Source organism: Canis aureus, chromosome 2, assembly GCF_053574225.1.
Source record: "Canis aureus isolate CA01 chromosome 2, VMU_Caureus_v.1.0, whole genome shotgun sequence".
NCBI classification, from domain to species: domain Eukaryota; kingdom Metazoa; phylum Chordata; class Mammalia; order Carnivora; family Canidae; genus Canis; species Canis aureus.
In genome coordinates, this window is record NC_135612.1 from 90,699,669 (window position 1) to 90,718,259 (window position 18,591).

General features: G+C 37.4%; 1 long non-coding RNA gene across 4 annotated transcripts in view; it reads left to right on the forward strand.

The window, feature by feature from the left end:
- Positions 1-473: 473 nt before the first annotated feature.
- The window catches only part of LOC144291381 (uncharacterized), a 46,658-nt gene continuing 28,540 nt past the window's right edge, over positions 474-18,591 (forward strand). For 2 of the 4 annotated variants that reach the window (XR_013358643.1, XR_013358634.1), the window contains exons 1-3: positions 474-642; positions 5,840-5,920; positions 11,583-11,721. This is a non-coding gene — a long non-coding RNA (uncharacterized LOC144291381). Of the gene's footprint in view, positions 643-5,839; positions 5,921-9,328; positions 9,668-11,582; positions 11,722-18,591 lie in introns of all 4 variants that reach the window. The other 2 variants (XR_013358635.1, XR_013358649.1) reach the window with 2 other exon arrangements.

The window sequence follows — 18,591 nt, forward strand, 5'->3', positions numbered from 1 at the left end:
GTACCCTCCTGATTTTGAAGTATTGCAAATCAATGATTACTGACATGTATTGCGTTGATAACTATTAAGATATAAGTTCTCGGGAAGGTTTCATTCAAAACCTAGCTTACCAGCTAGTTTCACAAGTCACACTAAAAATGCTCCAAATAGCAACTGAGTTGGCATCTAAGAATTTTAATCAATACTCCAGTTTCTAGGAGGCATTCCTGTTAATGAGAGCACAGACAAGAGGATGACTGAGGAACCACCAGTCCACAGCTCAGGCTCTAAGTCCTGAAACAGAATAAGGCTTGAGCCTCAAGAAAAAGGCATTTATACATCTCAATGATAGTTCTGGACTAAGAGACCCCAGTCTTAGTCCCACTAGAAAAGTTTACTATCACTCCCACTAAGTTGTCAGAACTACTTTCTGAGTCACAAACCTCCCTTATGATCTCATAAATTAATTCTTCTTGCACCCAATGGGCCAGAGATTCATTAGTACACACCCACCACCAGCTGTCTCTGCACTGGTTAAATTCTTCTTACACCCAGAAACAAAATTTGGAATTGAACTTGTCCTCAAGGACATGTGAATTGTATTAGCATCCAAGTGAAAGTAAAAAGGTCCATGTGCTGGTTGAAGAGCAAACAGTAAGCCTGGTGAGATCTCTGTTTGCTCAGAATGAATAATCAGAGGGGAGAAGATAGGAAATTTAAAATGAATAGGAAATTTAAAAACTCCCCAGTCTAAAAGGAGGGGCACTTCATGCAAAAAAATTAAAAAAAAAATAGAAGTTATAGCATGAGACAATGTTAATGATGAGCTGTCAATGAGACTTTTGAAAATATGTTAGGTGTTCCAAGCAGACAGGCTCAAGAGTAAGAATCGTAGGAAGACACAATATTCTTCTAGTTTCTGGGGCTTTGTTTTCCTTTTTTCCAAAAATGTGCAATTGTTTGCAGTACCTTTCTATTGATTGGTTAAGTTAACTTATAACTACCTTAATATTCAATCTTCATTATTGATATTCTATGACTGGTCTTACTGATATTGCATTTTCTGGAATTTTGTTAACTCTTTAAAGGCCAAATGTAGTTATGCTTCTAAATTAGAAGTAAGCCATCCTTGGCACCAATGAAAGAGGGAAAATGTATAATTTAACAAAAACCTAAGAGACTGTGTTGGGATGTTATTCTGTCTCACATTGTAGCAAGAGGCTTATGCTGTCAGGAAATTTTGGGGAGATACATAAGAACCCTTATTTGATTAATTATTAGTATTGAAATTTTTACCTTGACATGGGGTCATCCAAAATGTATCACCACTGAGTTAATCTTATCAAATACCTCTTCACGTCTGCTTGCTGAAACACCCTCTGTGGCAGATGGCAAAAGACTCAAAGGTCAAAGATGGGATATTAAATGCTGAGCTTCTGAACATCTGGAAGGCTTTTTTTTTTTTTTTAAGAAGGAAGAAAAAAAGAAAAGTAAATATATGTAGGTGTCATTTGCTCTCTTTCATATTAACATGACAAAGTATACTTCCTTGCAAGTCAGCCAAGGGGATTTTGATTTTGATAGAATATATCACAAGAGGAGACGTTCCTCCTCTCCCTATTACACCTGCACAGACGATTTATTTGCCGCACCCTCAGGCAATGAGCAGCCTGATGGTGATGGAACTCATCAGCATGCCCACAAGCACCATCTGTGCAGGAGCTAGGCTAATGAGCAAAGTAAGTAGGGGCTGGCGAGAGACTGGCAGTGAGGGGAGAGGGCAAGGTGGCTGGCTTTAACTCCAAGCAATCCAGAGGTGGACTTTCATATAAAACACTAAGTCTCAGCCATGGCTGCTCATTAGGCTTACAAGGGGAACTGTTTCCGACTTTCAATGCTCACACTCTTTAGATCAGATGATTCCAAATATCTAGTGATGGGGTCTAGACGCCATATTTTTTTTTGACTTTCCAGATTATTTTTATGGGCATTCATTTAGGAGAACCACTGGCAGAGAGGGTAATGTGCTGAATTCACTCTGCTCCATATGTACAGGTTTGGATTCAATGCACAAGACGTTGTTACTCAAGTGTATTCCAGGACTGCCAATATCAGCCTCACCCAAGAGTTGTTGGGACTGAAGAAACTTATGCCCCACCCCTACGGTTGCTGCCATTTAACAAGATCCTCAGATGATTCACATTCACATTAAAGTTTGAAAACCATTCAATTAGGATGTTGCTTTTTAAATCGTGGAATTGGAAAAATTGTAAATCAGAGAACTGCTTTTCAATTTGTAGAGAATCTATGGGGACGGATTTAAGACAGAAAGTGTTACATATTTCATTCTATCAATCATTCAATAAAAATATGTAGAATACTATGGACTAGTTGCTTGAGTGGATTCTAGGAACAAAATGGTGAACTTTTACAGGTGGAATCCCATATAAATGTGCGATGAGAACTGTGATAAAGGTTAGAAAGAGCATCCCATCTCCACAAGCCCCCCTCCATCCCAAACTTCTTCAAGGGATTACCAACCTGCTTAGAGCCAAATCGTAACACACCTACATCAGGTCTTCATGACCTGTGGTTACTGTCAAGTAATTATTTCTTCTTGTGCTTGAGCCACACTACACTTACTAACATTTTCTTAGCCTTGCTCTGATCTTTTTCTATCCATTTTGGGTTCTCTGAAATGCTTCTTCCCCTGTCCTGTCACCCGCAAGTACTTAACCTTAGTAAATCCTTTTCATCACCTTTTTAGATAGATCAGTCTCCTTGGTTATAAGATTATTCCCTTCAAGATTACTGGTCTTGAACTAAATTAAGCACTTTTTTTTTAAAATTAAGCATCCTTTTGTTGATGTAAACTCCACCTTCACCAGTAGACCAGTAGATGCAAGCTCCTTGAAAGAATGGTTCACACCTATTTGTGTTCACACTTTATCTTCAGCGATGAGCACAAAGTCTAGCACATGTGACATGGTCAACAACTAGTTATTGGAATAGTCAATACACATTTGGATGAATAAATAAACCAAGACATGGTAGTCAAGGAGGGCAATAGTGTCAAATATCCCCGAACAGTCAAATAAGGTGAAAATGGAAAATATCTGTTGGATTTAGTGATGTAGGTAAAACAAATATCAAGAATGCAACATATATGAGCTTCCTTTTGTAATTTCACAGGTCTTACCAGCATACCGAGAGTAGCAGAAAACACCATGGTAAAGAAACACATTTTAACCACTTTAACACAATGATTTTGGTACTTTATTCGGTCCCAGAACCATTTGCCCAAAGTACAAATTCCTAATGTTCCAGGGAATTATTATTTTGATGAGCAATATTTGAGTGGTCCTGTATTCCCATGAGAAGCGATGATCTTCAATGCATGGGAGCATTTGATGTTCCCCTAGCATGTTGGCTCTGAAAGTTTTCACCTTGAAGTACCACTTCCACTCACATTTCACAAGGCTTCAGGTCAACAGAGAAGGGAAGTGCCATCTTGTATAAACCCAGAGGACTAGAGTCAACCAAATAATATAAATATATTACTAAATATAGTAAGCTGCTATAATGATTTCCAAATCTTTTGATCACATCAGACACATTTGCTCATCATTTAAGATGTCACTAATATGCCTTTTTTTTTTTTTTTTTTACCAATCTTCATCTTTGCTTCCATATGTGTGCTACTAATATAAATTGTGCTCACCTCTGGACTAGCACTCTTCATACTGTGCTGAAGTATTTCTTGCTTGACTGCACACTTCCTAAAAGGCAGAGCCTTTTTATTGTCCCCTCGAGCTAGTCCAATGTTAGTATGAAGGCTCCTTTAAGAATCAATTATTTCCTGAATGGATACAATAATTAACCCTCCATTTACCTCTCTGTCTTTGGGAACACTGCATCTCCAACACCAAGCACAGGCCTAATATCAAGAAGAAACTCAAGCAGTGCTCACTGAATCTTTATATAAATGAGGAAAAATATTTTACCAAACTAAGCCTCAGTTTCCTTGTCTCAGAAAAAAAGTATTTCTGAAGATGAAAGGCACTATCTATAGAAGCAACAAGTCCAGGACTTGATACAGAAGAAGGCAAAATAGCATTTTTTCCTTATCTTTGAAATAATAAAGGTTAATTTGGCCTGACCTTAGTATGAAGTGATGAATTTTTTTCAGATAACATAGCAACTTCACTAGTTATTAACCTCCAATAAAAGAAATAAGAGCAGAGTAACCCCCAAATTAAATTTGATCCTTTAGGGGAAATTATGGATAAAAGTTGATAGAACATAGGGATGCCTACGTGGCTTAGCTGGTTAAGCATCCAACTCCTGATTTCAGCTCAGGTCATGATCTCAGGGTCATGAGATCAAGCCCCTACATGCTCTGTGCTGGGCGTAAAGTCTGCTTAAGATTTTCTCTCTCTCCCTATCCCTCTGCCCTTCCCACCCCTCTCTCTCAAAAAAATTTTTTGATAGAACATATACTATTATGTAGGATAATTTGATGTTTTATAATTAATAAATAGTACTTAGGCCACACCTTTCAATTACATATATAGAAAACTAGAAGCTAAGAGGAGAGAATTTCAAAAAGGTAAAAGTCTTAAGAAATGATGTCTCTTATTCGAGAAGACTGAGAGGGGTTGTGATGGATTATCTAGTAGATCTTTTTCCCACCTACCATCCAATCTCCCATTTTCTTTGCTTGTCACATTTCTTTTCCTTAGGTGACTGTACTGAATTGACTTAATTGTCCATTTGGCTCAGAGGGAATAGACATATTCTCTTTTAGTCCAGAAGTTAGTAGGCAACTCTAGCTTAGTCTTACACAACCAGTAATATTTAGGGTTCATCCTCCTTATTCATGGACTCCATATTTTGAATTACTCTACTTTCTGAAGTGTACTTGTAACACTCAAATAAGCCATCCCGATGTTTCTCCAGTCATTTACAGACATTCATATAACAGCAAAATACTTCTTACCCGATGTATACATCCCCAGCTGAGGTCAAACATGGTGAAGCTCTGACTTTTATTTCTGCTCTTCCACTATAAACAAGTTTCCTTTTCAAGGTCTAGTTAATGCCAAGATTTTCCACATTTTTGTGCTTTTGATTTGTGCTTTACTGTTTAAAAATGACCCCAAGCAGTAGCTGAAATGCTGTCTAGTGTTCCCAACAGCAAAAAGGCTGTGCGGTGCCTTATGTAAAAATGTGAATGTAAGTTAGTCTTCATTTGAGCATAAGATACATTGCTGTTGGCTATGAGTTTAATGTTTATGAATCAACACACATATTAAATAAGATGTGTTTAAACAGAACACACATAAAGCAAGGTTATGTATTGATTGGTTTATGAGAATGCCATGACCAGAGGCTCACAGGAACAGAGTCCATGTTCCTGTATCACACCTAAGAGCTACGGTTTAGTATTGGTTCATTCAGTGCTTGTGGCAACTGTATAGAACATAGTTAATGTGGATAAATAAAACTGACTGTATTTCCATGGACTTTTGTTTGAGCTAATTAGGAAGAGGTCTTTGTGCCTTCTTTTGCTGATAGTATTGAATCCTAGAGTTAGGTAGCTTCCAAACTTCCTAAAGTCAGAGAAAGCCTGTCTGAGAATAGAAGCAAGAGAAAAGAAATAAAGGTTTAGAGTTAGAACAAGATAAAAGTAGAGGAGAGAGAAACAAGAAAGAGAAGATATGAATGAAAAAAAGGCACTGGGACTTGGTGCATATGAACCCCTCGGTCTCAACAGTGACTAAAATAAACTTACCTCAGATATTTTTTAGTACCATAAGCCAATAAACTACCTCTTTCTTTTGTCTTTTCCTTTCCTTAGATAACTGAAGCTGGTTTTCTGTTACTTGTAAATCAAGGAGTCCTAAAACAAAAAATGGATGTCACAAAATATTGACCGCAGGTGATCATGTTTTCTTCTTAGTTGCAAGAAGGAATTGACAGTTTATTAAGGATTAGAATCTGTTGTCTATAAAATAGATTCTGGTAATTAAAAACCATAAATATTTTTTGAGGGATGTTTCAGAATGCTTTTCCTCTAATATTTTTAGAAAAGAAATACATATCAATGTGCCTGTGATATGGTAAGAATAAATTTAAGTCATTTTTTTGTTTCAGTTAAGAATAGCTCATGTCTAATTAAGTCCTTTAATGAAAAGTTTGAAAGATGGGGATTCAAACATACCCATATTTGAATCTTAGTCTTTCTATTTACGCGCTTTGTGACCTTAATTTTTCTAGGTCTTATTTTCTTTGTATGAAAAAGTAGGCATATAATGTGTACTGATATTTGCACATAGTAGGTGCTCATTTTTTCTTGAAAGAACAAATAGTTGAAAGGATTAAATGAAGCAATATAAATAATAAGATTGGCATAGAGCCTTGAAGCATAGTACCTTCAATTAAAAGTGTCTATCATTTATCGTTGGTCCTTTTCTATCATTTGTCTCATACTTAAGAATATATATGCAATTAGTTAATAGAAAATTTAAAAAATCTATCAACTTCTTACTTTGTAACAAATACAAATATGTATTTTATCTCATCTCTGTCCTAGGCATTGTAGGATTTACTTGAGATGATATAAGATAAAAACAGCACCGTTTATCTTCTCAAGGAATTTGTCAACCAAAGAAAGTGTAAATAATGCAGATAAATGTAATTTCAGGTAGACTTATTTAAGTGCCTTTCTTGACATTCATAGTTACAACATATGTTGGGTTCCTAAGGAAGGAGAGGTACTTACATGAAAAATGATGGTGCTTGAAATGAGGGCTAAGAAAGCGGATCAGGATTCGCCAGACAAGAATTCAATAGGTGGTCCAAGTGAAACTGTGGACTCATCAGGGCAACTAAGTGTAACCAAATAGAATGGAAAAGCCCTTGAGATAGCAAAGCAGACAAAACTTTCTTGTTGTTCTATTAAGAAATTAGTGGAAGAGTCTGAAAACTAGAAGTTTCATAGGATAAGCTGATTTGCAGCATACTCTCCAAAGTCTTACTCAAAGGTATGCATTATCATCTTCAATTTTTACTAAAAATGGGCATGAAAACATTCCCAATTCTGTCTTCTAAGAAAATTCACCTCACTGGATTTCTTTGCTCTGGAAATCAATGTAAATTTTCAATTTTAATTTCTTTATACTTATTTTAAAATATTACAATACATAGAAGCATGTATGTTTTTTTTAAAAAAAAAACATCTATGTTTTGATAAATTCCACTTTTTTTCCAAATTTTTCTCTCTGCATGTTTTTAAAATTAAAAATCAAAACAACCAATGCTACCTTTTAGTACTTTCTCAATGGCTGGTATTTTAAAAAATTCTTTACCATCTAACCCCTACATGTTTCTCACCAGTGTTTTCTTCCCCAAGTTCACATTATCTATTTAAAGACTTACAATTTTTCTTAAAATGCACTACAGACTTTTCTTTCTACACTCCTCTGTTTGGTAAAGAACTAGAATATCACAAACAAGAAAACACCACTAGGCTCAAGATACTCATTCTAGAGTTTTGCTTTACTTTAACCCAACCAAAACTGTGATACCTAGTAATAGGTTTTATTGAAACATATCAGGCCCTCTATATTGTTCCCCAGTCTCCCTTATTCCACATTACCTTCCCATTCCCTTTCCACATGCATTCTGCAGAACAACAGGATTGTGTAAAATGAGCCAAATTTGAAACTGATCAAACAGGCTAGGTATTGATTACAAAAGTTGTTGAAGACTGTTTTACCCATTCTCAAATGAAAATATTTGATGGCAGGAGGAAGAGAATTTGGAAAACTGATAGAAGAAACGTGTAAAGGAAACACTAGTTACCGTTGCACTTCTTAGTACCCGATCTCACTCTTGCCAACATGCCAAGTCTCATTATCAGTTTGATGGTGGCTGAAATGCTGTGCATCCACATGTTTTAGTTCTTTGCCCTATGACTTCATTTTTATAGTGAAAACAGTGGAAATATAGTAGGAGGGACTAATCCATAAAATGTGTATCTGCTTTAACATCTTCTAGTTGAGCTCCATGAAGGAGGAATTATTATTATTTTTTGAGAATCCCAAATGAGTTTCAGAAGGATCTCAACAAGAAGTGGAGTAGGAATGACTTCCATGCTTGAAGGCTCTTTGACAAACAACAACCAAGAAACGTGCACTCTCGTGCACATCAGTAACAGATAAAGACAGCTGTTGGGCTGGCCTCCTCCCTTTCCTTGGAACACAGCTGCCAAGGGAGGCACTCTCCTGCAGATGTTTCCCACTGGTCAGGTGGGAAGTCGAGCTGTGCAGGCATCACAGTAGGCATTGCAGTAAATCAGATAGCATCTCCTCTGGAAGAAGGCCAAGCTGCCCTTAAACATGTTAGGTACAGCTCCTTAGTAGCTTAGGGAAAAGGGATCCATTTCAATCATGTCCAAGAACATCCCTCAAAACCAGTGTTTTTGGCAGGAGGGGGTGGGTGTTGGGTAATTTCCTGCTGAAATTATAGAGGAAAAATAAAAGCCCTAAAGTCATTCCTCCATACTCTGATGCTGGGAAACAGATTCCGGGCCATGATTCTTATAGTAATATCTGTCTTGACTTTCACTTTTTTCTCCCTTCTTTCCTGCCTCCCCTTGCAAAGCAAATAGTTCCAAAATTTATAGTTGGGTGAAGGAAGAAATACATTAAAGCAAGATTTCAGGATAATCCACTATGAGTGGTGTTCATCCAATGGAAGCAATGGGTTATGGGGCAGAATGGGCTCCTAGGTAACTCATACGTGCGAACAATCTATCTGGTTTACATAGGCGAGAGGGGGAAATCTGGGCCAAATTATTGGTTACATCATCCTGGGGAAAAAATCATGGCTGACAAATCTGGATTGGAGCTGTAGCCCCATTATTAAGTAGCAGTGAGAACTCAAGGGAGCCTCTCTGAGTCTTTGATGTCACTATAAAATGGAGAAGGTATTCTTCCTTCGTAGTGCTGTGAATCCTTCATAAAATACTGCAAAGACACTACACTAGTTTCCTATTATTGCTGTAACTTATGATCACAAACATAATAGTATAAAACAATACACATTTATTGTCCAACATCTCTGGAGATCAGAAGTCCAAAAATTAGCCTTACAAGGTTAAAATGAAGGGATCAACAGAGAGGGTTTCATCTGAAGGGTCCAGGAAAGAACTCATTCCCCACTTCTTCCAGCTTTTGGAGGCTGTCATCTGTTACCCCTTGGCTTGTGGCCACCTTTCTCCAATCCTTGCTTCCTCATCACATTGTCTTTGGCCCTCTCTAACCTCCTACCTTCCTTTTATAAGGAACTTTGTGATTACATCACATCCACTACAATAATCCACTTGGAGGTTCCTCAAAGAGTTAAAAATAGACCTGCCCTATGACCCAGGAATGGCACTACGGGGAATTTACCCCAAAGATACAGATGCAGTGAAACGCCGGGACACCAGCACCCCAATGTTTCTAGCAGCAATGTCCACAATAGCCACACTGTGGAAGGAGCCTCGGTGTCCATCGAAAGATGATGGATAAAGAAGATGTGGTTTATGTATACAATGGAATATTCCTCAGCCATTAGAAACGACAAATACCCACCATTTGCTTCAACGTGGATGGAACTGGAAGGAATTATGCTGAGTGAAGTAAGTCAATCGGAAAAGGACAAACATTATATGGTCTCATTCATTTGGGGAATATAAAAAAAAGTGAAAGGGAATAAAGGGGAAAGGAGAGAAAATGAGTGAAAATATCAGTGACGGAGACAAAACATGAGAGACTCCTAACTGGGAAATGAACAAGGGGTGGTGGAAAGGGAAGTGGGTGGGGAGTTGGAGTGACTGGGTGACGGGCACTGAGGGCGGCACTTGGCGGGATGAGCACTGGGTGTTATGCTGTATGTTGCCAAATTGAACTCCGATAAAAAATAAATAAATAAATAAATAAATAAATAAGGAATCTTCCTTCAACTGAAAAAAAAAAAAAAGTCCACAAGGTAATCTAGTTACAGTTTCCAAAAATTAGAGTGTCCATCTTTGCAGGGCTATGATGCAGCCCAGCACAGGTATTTAGCACAAGTATTAGCACAAACAGGCATGCAACAAAGTTCAGTCCCTGTCTCCTCTTCCCATCAGAATCAGAGGCTCATTCCCCCAATTTACCATCACCTTGAACACTCTTCTCAGAGGTCCAAAAAGAAATGCCAAAGGGATCTTCTCAGAGTAAAATGGGAAAAACCTTAAAAACTGTAAGATAGAAGTCTTATGGTGTATATTTGTTGTCTCCTTTGATGAGTGTTTAGGGTCTGGTGTGTTCTACATATCCGAGTTATGTTCGGAAAACATCTGAAAGAAAACCAGATTATGTAGTCAATTATAAGTGTAAAAAAGTATAAGCAATTTTTTTTTCACTCAGTGTGTCCTGAAATGAGTTACAGAACACCATTTGGATTTTGAGGATGAGGGAATCATCTTAGTTTTAGAGTTCAAGAGAATCCAGGTCTTGTGACATAAGGGAGTTGGAACTGCTAGGTATATTCAGCTTCTGATTTAATATTCTTTCAAATTGCACTGACATCATAATCATTTATCTTCAAGGAAAGCAGAGGGAGGCCAAAATAGTTTCAGTTTCACTCTGTTTTAATGGTAAATTCCTATCCTTTTGCTGATGTCCGCTATAAAGTGATCATTCATACTGCCATCACATGAAATGAACCAACTAAATCAAAATATTTTTCATAGGGGAGTAGTCTAGGGAAGTGAAAGCAACAGCATGCCGGACTTCTCATGCTGGGCTATTTTTGGACGGCCTTCTTCAAGGATCAATTTAAAGCTAACTTCTACAACAAAGCTGTCTTCAACGAGGCAGAAAAATATGCCGAGCCCACACATACTTAACAAAAGTAGTCAGCTGACTGTACCTGACTTAACTGTACAAAATACAGAGTTTATTCTCCATAGCATAGTAGCTACAAGGAGTAGTAATTATGGGGATAATGTAAAACTCATTAGTTCACTGATTCATTGATTCATTATTTTATTAAGGATCTCTAACAAACCTATTTTTGCATTCATCATTCACGTAATCATTCATTTTTCCATTTTCTCAACAATCAATTTGTATATTTGTTCATTCATTCATTCATTCAACAAAGCTGCACTGAATATCCGACCCCTGATATATTATGTTGGGTACTGGAGAGGCAAAGATGAATCAAATATATGTGTGCTCTAGAAATCCATCTCTTGGCCCATTCTTCAGTTAGAAGATTCTGAGAAGGGAACATAGGCATCAAAAGTAGGATGTTTTGTTAATAATCCACTGATGATCACATTAAATATAGGCAGATAAATTATGATATCAGAGAGACTAATTCAAGATTGGACATCTGATTTCAGGCCATTCAAATGTGTGAGGCCACATTTTTAATTATTGCATTTTTTTTTTTCCAATACAAGGCTTGGTAGAGAGTTAGAACTCAAAATCTGTCCCCTGTGTATTAATCTGTGATTAAGGACTAATTGTGTTACTAGTCCCTGAAGAATATGAATTCTTTCCCAGCCTACCTGTTTTTATACTGGTCAACATCGCTGTGGAAGACATTTATGGTACCATCTCATACTTCGCTGCTACCCAAGTGGGAACACTACATCTGGTTTGAAAATGAGAATCGGTGAACCTCTCTAGACTCCGAAGCAAGGTCAGAATAACTGTCACTAAATTAAAAGCTCTAGCTTTATGTTCTCAAAGTTAGTTTTTGTCATAATTATAATTGGCTAAGAGAGCTTCATCTTTGGATTTTTGACCCTCCATATCAGGACATTTGTATTTTTGAGGCCTGCTTCACTACCATCCCAACTTACTCTCCCTTTCTACCAATGTCTTTCCACTGTTCCTTAATACTCAGATTGGTAAATGAAATTTATTCCTTAGATATTTCAGTTTTTCTTTCCTTGATTCTATCTCTAAAAGGCTATATTTTCCTTGCCTCTCATCCTTCTAGTATTCCCTGAGGAGAGTGTGAATAATAACAATTTTTAAGAAGTTGATTTGTCATTTTCCATTTTCTCAACAATCCCTGTCCTTCATACATACTCATCTAAATTTATTAGAGTTAAGAGAATTATCTTTTATATTTTTGTTCCTCCTGTTGCTCTAACCCTAATGTTGAATTGATAAATCAATGAGTAGAAGCCTGTTTGAAGGTCTTTATGATAACTGGTCAGATACCTCTATGACAGTGAACTATTAATTATAACGGAGTGCCTGGTGTTCTGACAACTCTTGTACTTCTAGTGTATACTTCCTCTCTCAGATTTGCTCTTTAGTTTTCATTTGCTGGAAATGTTTGGGCTCTCTGCGAAGCTATCAGTATCATGTTCCCATTAAAACACTGAGACACAGAGTTTAAGTAACTCTGACCAAGTCACATAGCAAGTATGGAGACAGGATTAGGATCCAAGAATTTGACTCTAGACATCATGTTCCGAATGATTGAGCACTATGGCCATAGAAAGAGAAAATGCAATAACATGATTTTTATGGCTGTTTATACAAAGATTGGTATAACAATGGGTGCCTGCATGAGTTACGGAAGGTAAGTTATGGAAGGATGGGTATTTGTATCAATTCTACTTCTACGTTTTTAATAAAGATAGCGTAGGAAAAATAATTTAGATCTAAATATTTAAAACCTGATTCAGAAAAACCAAAAATGGATAACAAACTTCTGATGATCTTGATTTTGAGACTGACTCCATCTTTGACTTTGGGGTGAATGTGTTAATGAGATGATCCATTCCATTTGGAAAGCCAGTAATAGATTACAGAGAATAAATTTATCCTGAGACTGAGAATTTCAAGTCTGAAATGTTTATTTTGGTCAATCCTAGCCTTAAAAACCATGACTTTGAAGTCTGGATAAATATATTTATCTAGAAAAAAAATAGTTATTTACAGGTAAGTACAAGATAAGAGATAAACTGAAAGAAGCAATTGCTAAGGTGTTTCTCACCAGTCTGCTGTCTGCAAAATAAGTGTCTGTGAGTGTGTGTTTGCACACACGCATGTGTGCACATGGGTTTGTGCCATTCATCTGGAACAATTGTCTCAGTTTTTGGTTCTGCTTTGGAAGCTAAGGAATGTGTTGAGTTTTGGAATTCTTTTCATGTGGAAGGAATTCAGCTCCTGAGGACTGTTGATGATGGACAAACACTGCACAGAAAGACCATAAGGAAGACTTCCATTTTCAGTTTGCTTAAGTAATCTTGATAGAAGCACCCAAATATAGTGTTTTCTACAAGTATGACAGGAGCTTCTCGGGTCAAGACATAAGCAGTTGACATAAATTCCCTTTTAATTAAAGTGTATTTTGCCAGGCACAGAGCTTGCTAACAATCTTCAGTGTTTTCTACTTTGGGGTATCAGACACCGTTTTTCCTCCTTTGTGTTACAATACAACTTTCTACAAAAAAATATACTCTGTGATATTGAAATGCTATGAAAACAGAAACGGTATCATGGTCATTTTTCTGTTAATAGTACTTATTGAAACCCAGTGGTCAATGGAAAGGCAGCTGAGTAAATAGATGCCTGAATGAATAATACACGAATGACATGCTTTTGTCTAGATTTGGAGTGAAAGCAGCATCTTTTTATTAGATTCAGCAGTCCCTAAATATCCTGTCCCCATTTAGATGTCTATTAACTCTGCAAACATCATCTATGCATATTGTTGGGGAAGGAAAGAGATTTGAATGTTCTGTTTCATAAATGATCAGAATACGAGACAAAGTTAATAATTAGGAGCCAGTGTGAAGATACTAGAGGTGGATTGCTGTGGACATGACCAGAAGAAAGTGAAGTAGGACTCCATTCTGTTATTGTTTCTTTTCTTATGTTTCTCTTCTCTTCTCGTCTCTTCTCTTCTCTCTTCTTTTCTTTCCTTTTATTTTATTTAAGATTTTTTTTAATTTATGAGGGAGAGAGAGAGAGAGAGACAGAGAGAGAGAGGCAGAGACACAGGCAGAGGGAGAAGCAGGCTCCATGCAGGAAGCCTGATAGGAGTCTAGATCCTGGGTCTCCAGGATCATGCCCTGGGTGGAAGGCAGTGCTAAACCACTAAGCCACCGGGGCTGCCCCATTTCTTTTTATGTTAATATTCTATCATTCTCCAACTCAAAATTTCCCAGTGGTTTTCCATAGTCTTATAAATGACATCCTAACCCTTTAACCTGGCTTAGGGAGCTATACTTACCCTGGTCCCTGTCCATATCAATGGCCTTATCTCATTCCATATCCCATTGTGCTCCCTGCTCTCTCCTCAAGGCTTTTGTAGGAGCTCTGCCTGGAATCCTTCCCTCTCATCTTCACTTTCTGGGATCCTCTTCATCTTCAGGTGTCAACTTCATTAATTCCCCAGAGAGGCTTTCCTTGAACATTTCCCAAATTAATCTCCCAGTCACTCAGTATTATATCATCCTATTTTAATTCTCTGCGTAAATCTCAACATGTTGGAGATGCCACATGTTTGCAGCCCAGGTAAGGCCGAGTCTCAGGCATCTCAGTCCTGATACCAGATATGCAGGTGAAGAAGCAATCCTGGAAGTCCTCCCTCCAGTCCTGCCTTATATTTCAAGCATTCATGTTATTCCATGGAGCAAAGAGCCATCTACGCATTTTCAGAAGTCCTGACTTACAAAATTCCTAGGTTTGTTAAACACAAAAAAGAGCTAAAACACTTATTGATAACAACTTGCAATTTTCTTGTTATCTTAATGTTTTTAAAAGTCTCTGTCTCCCCACAAGATTGTCAGTTCCATGATGGCATTCATTTTGCTTACTGCCATAATCTTTATACCAGTGCTTGGCACATAGTAGGTGTTCCATAAATACCCCCTAAATAAATAAATGACTTACTTTGTTAACTGAGCTGGATATTTTTACATTTTTTAGACTCATCAAACCCCTGTGACAATTCTGCATAATATCATCCTCCTTTTACAGGTGAAGGCACTAAATATTAGAAAGATCAAATAGTTTTCTCAGGTTGCAGAGGTAATAAACTATACAAATAGGATGCGAACTAATTCTACTTTGAACTTTCTCATGATAGTCTCACAAAATAAATTGTTGGGTTAACCTGCTCTCCAGATATACCTACAACTTCAAGTAACAGAATGCTGAGAAGCACAGAGTCTGGAGCTGGACTACCAGAGTTCAAACCCTAGCTCCTACACATTTATTCAGTAATCTTTCTTCAAGTTTCTAATTTCTAAAATAAGAGTTATAAATTCTAATACCGAGGCTGGTTTGAAGACCGAATGAGTGAATATATCTAAAACCTTTATACCAGGGCTTGGCACGTGATAAGAACTCTGTAAACACTACCTTCATTCTTACTATTATTGTTGTATTATATGATATTTATGAATGGCTCGATATATTCCCTAATAACCAGACATTATTAATAAAATATTTGCCGATATTTTCTATGTAAAACGTTTTTCATGACATAGGTCAAGCATATTATGTATCCATGTTATAAATTGAATGAGTGTAACTACAGGTCAGGTATCTCATTTTATTTTTTATTTTTTTTATTTTTTATTTTTTTTTTGGTATCTCATTTTCTGTTATGTGTGACCTACCTGAATGGGCAACATGTGAATTTTTGTCATAAATAGGGAAAAATTTTCTCTGAAATTAAGTGTTGTATGCGTGGCTTAGACTTGGACACTGTCTTGGATGTGATCTCAGTCAGTTCTCTCATGATTTAAGTAAGGGCACCAATGGCAACAGAGGGACAAGGTCTCATTTAACGTCACACAGGCAGTTCGTACCTGAGCCAGAGCAAGAGCCAGGGTGGCCTGAGTCCCACCCTGGTGCTTTCCAGCCCACTCTGCTGCTGCCCTGCCAACAAGTCATTGTTGCTAGAGAAAAGCTTTTCCAGCTAAGTGGTCACTCAAATGTGTGCAACATCTGCTCTGCACTCGATGTGGGGTGGAAACTCAGCAAGTGCCCATTGAGAGCCGTACATTTACCCTTCATCAACAAGAACTGTAATAACAACTCCTTAGCAAGTTAGAGAAATACCTGATTCTTCTAGGTTAATCTCAGGTCATGAGAAGCAGTCCATACTTAGAAGAAATTGAGGATATTGAAGGATATGAGATGGATTTAAAAGAGTGTGCCTCTCTCATGCCTCCTGAGACTGTAATTAGTGGCCTGAAGCTACTGGCCACAGCAGTCTGGAACTTCGTACAGCAAACAGCTGTCTTCCTTTTTTAGGAAGAGTTATATAAGGCATGCAAACCACATGGATTTCCTTTGAAGCAGCTAGAACTTTTGTCAATATCATCTTTTATCTCTCTCTTTCCCTTCAAGCCCTCTGAGAAGAGATCTTATCAAAGAGGGAATCAAAGGAAGCTTCTTGTGTTACTATTTCCCAGACTACTTTCTGGAATTCTTAAAACAGGGAACCAGATTTCTGACAGTCACGATGTGGTTTGCACTGGTGTTTGCTCCCCGATGATCTCTCCATAATACCTTCAGGCTATGTTGGACAAAAGCCAAACAGAGCTTTGACCTATGCCCTGTGTTTTCAGGAGTTGAAGATCCATGTCATCCTTATGAGCATATAAATACTGCTTGTTCTTCTCTCCCAGAGGCGTATTTGTGCACTCACGGGTAAATACAAATAGGCAAACTACCCATCTTTCTACTTTCTGCAGAACTTTAAAAATGATTCAACTTTGACATAAGAACTTCAAAAATTCTCTGTTTCAAAAATCTGGATTGCCTTTTAACGATATCACAGAAAGAAATAAACATGACAATATTGCCAAAATAGCTACTGCTCAACACAGAGTTTTGATGTGATAGCATTGAACAAATAGGGCACTGTCCAGGGAAACAATTTTTTCACAAATATCCCACTTTTGAACTTAAAATGAGTCTCTAGTGTCAAAGTGTTTTATTGTTGAAAAATATAAATCAGCTTAGAGGTGGACTTCAGTCAGGCTTCTTGGTCTTATTCAGCAGAAAAGTATTCTGGTGAGGCACAGGGTGGCTCAGTCGGGTAAGCACCTGCTTTTGGCTCGGGTCATGATCCCAGGACTCTGGAGTGGGTCCTGCTTTAGGTTCCCCACTCATTAGGGGGCAGACCCCTTCTCCCTCTCCCTCTCCTTGTGTTCTCTCTCTCTTTCTCTCAAATAAATTAAAAAAAAACTTTAAAAATAGAAAAGTATTCTGGTTAAGAAAAATAATATTAGAGAACATAAACAAGAAGGGTGAGGAATGTGATTCAGTCTATGTGTACATCCACAGGAAGGTAATAATGTCTCATACAGGTAATGCTAGTGAAGACCCTCCTGTGTGCTAGACACTGTTTGATGTGCATTAACAGATTCAACCCTTGAATCAGTATTGTGGGATAGTAACTATTAATATACCTTTTTTCTTTTTTCTTTTCTTTTCTTTCTTTTCTTTTCTTTTCTTTTTTCTTTTCTTTTCTTCTTCTTTCTTTTCTTTTCTTTTCTTTTTTCTTTTCTTTCTTTTCTTTCTTTTCTTTCTTTTTTCAGATTAAAAAACTGGTTAATGTTTTTGTCCAAAAACTTTGAACTAGTAAATGGGAGACCTGGGACAACAGTAAAGACCACATCATAGGAACATCCTTCTCAGGATGCCAGTTCCTACTGTCTACCATGAAGCACTTCTCTCACCAACATCTTTACTGCCCCTGGGCACTGGGCTCTTGGCTACCACTTTGCACCTCTTATTCCAGATTCAGGTCTCGGGTATGGCTATCTCATGTCCATGTCTTATCTTCAGGGGATCGAGAAACAACTATCCAGCCTCAGATGGTTGCACTCATGCAATAACATATTTCTCAAAACTAGGAAAGAAGTTCAGATGCCTAGAAGCCAAAAGAGCACAACAGTCACTGTTCTCGCTTACAGTAACTACTAATAACGTTGGATGAAAAATCAAGACCTACGTAAAGATTACTATACAATTTAGTCAAATTGCAACTGTGGATAGCATTAATTGATAACAAATGTAAATGACCTTGTTTCTAAAAGAGACCATTTTGATTTCTATCCCAAACATAAACAATTTACAATCAGTAAAAAGAAAAGCTGAGGAGAATAATTGTATGCCTTGAATAAGTTCTTTAAAACTTGTTGAGAACCAATACTATGGGACTTTAATTGGCAGCAATTTATTCCAATATAACCTCAAATGTTAGATAATGCCAGACGTGAATGGAGGAAAGGGCTGAGAAAAAGAGTGAGCAAGCGAGATTTCTACTGCAAAATGCTTTTGACATGGTCCAGTTACTGCGTCACGACTTCATGTTTCTTAATCTTGGCAATAGAATAAAGTCCTCAGCAGAAGGACTTTTTTCAAGTCCAAAAACATGACACTTCAGAACTCTAACCATAACTTCTCTTTTTATGTCTACGGGATTTACAGTGTTTGCAGATGGAAGTAATTTAATACTGGGGTGATCTTTCATCTAGCCTGTTCTTTCAGTGACCTTATGTTTACTATAAGAAAACACCAACAA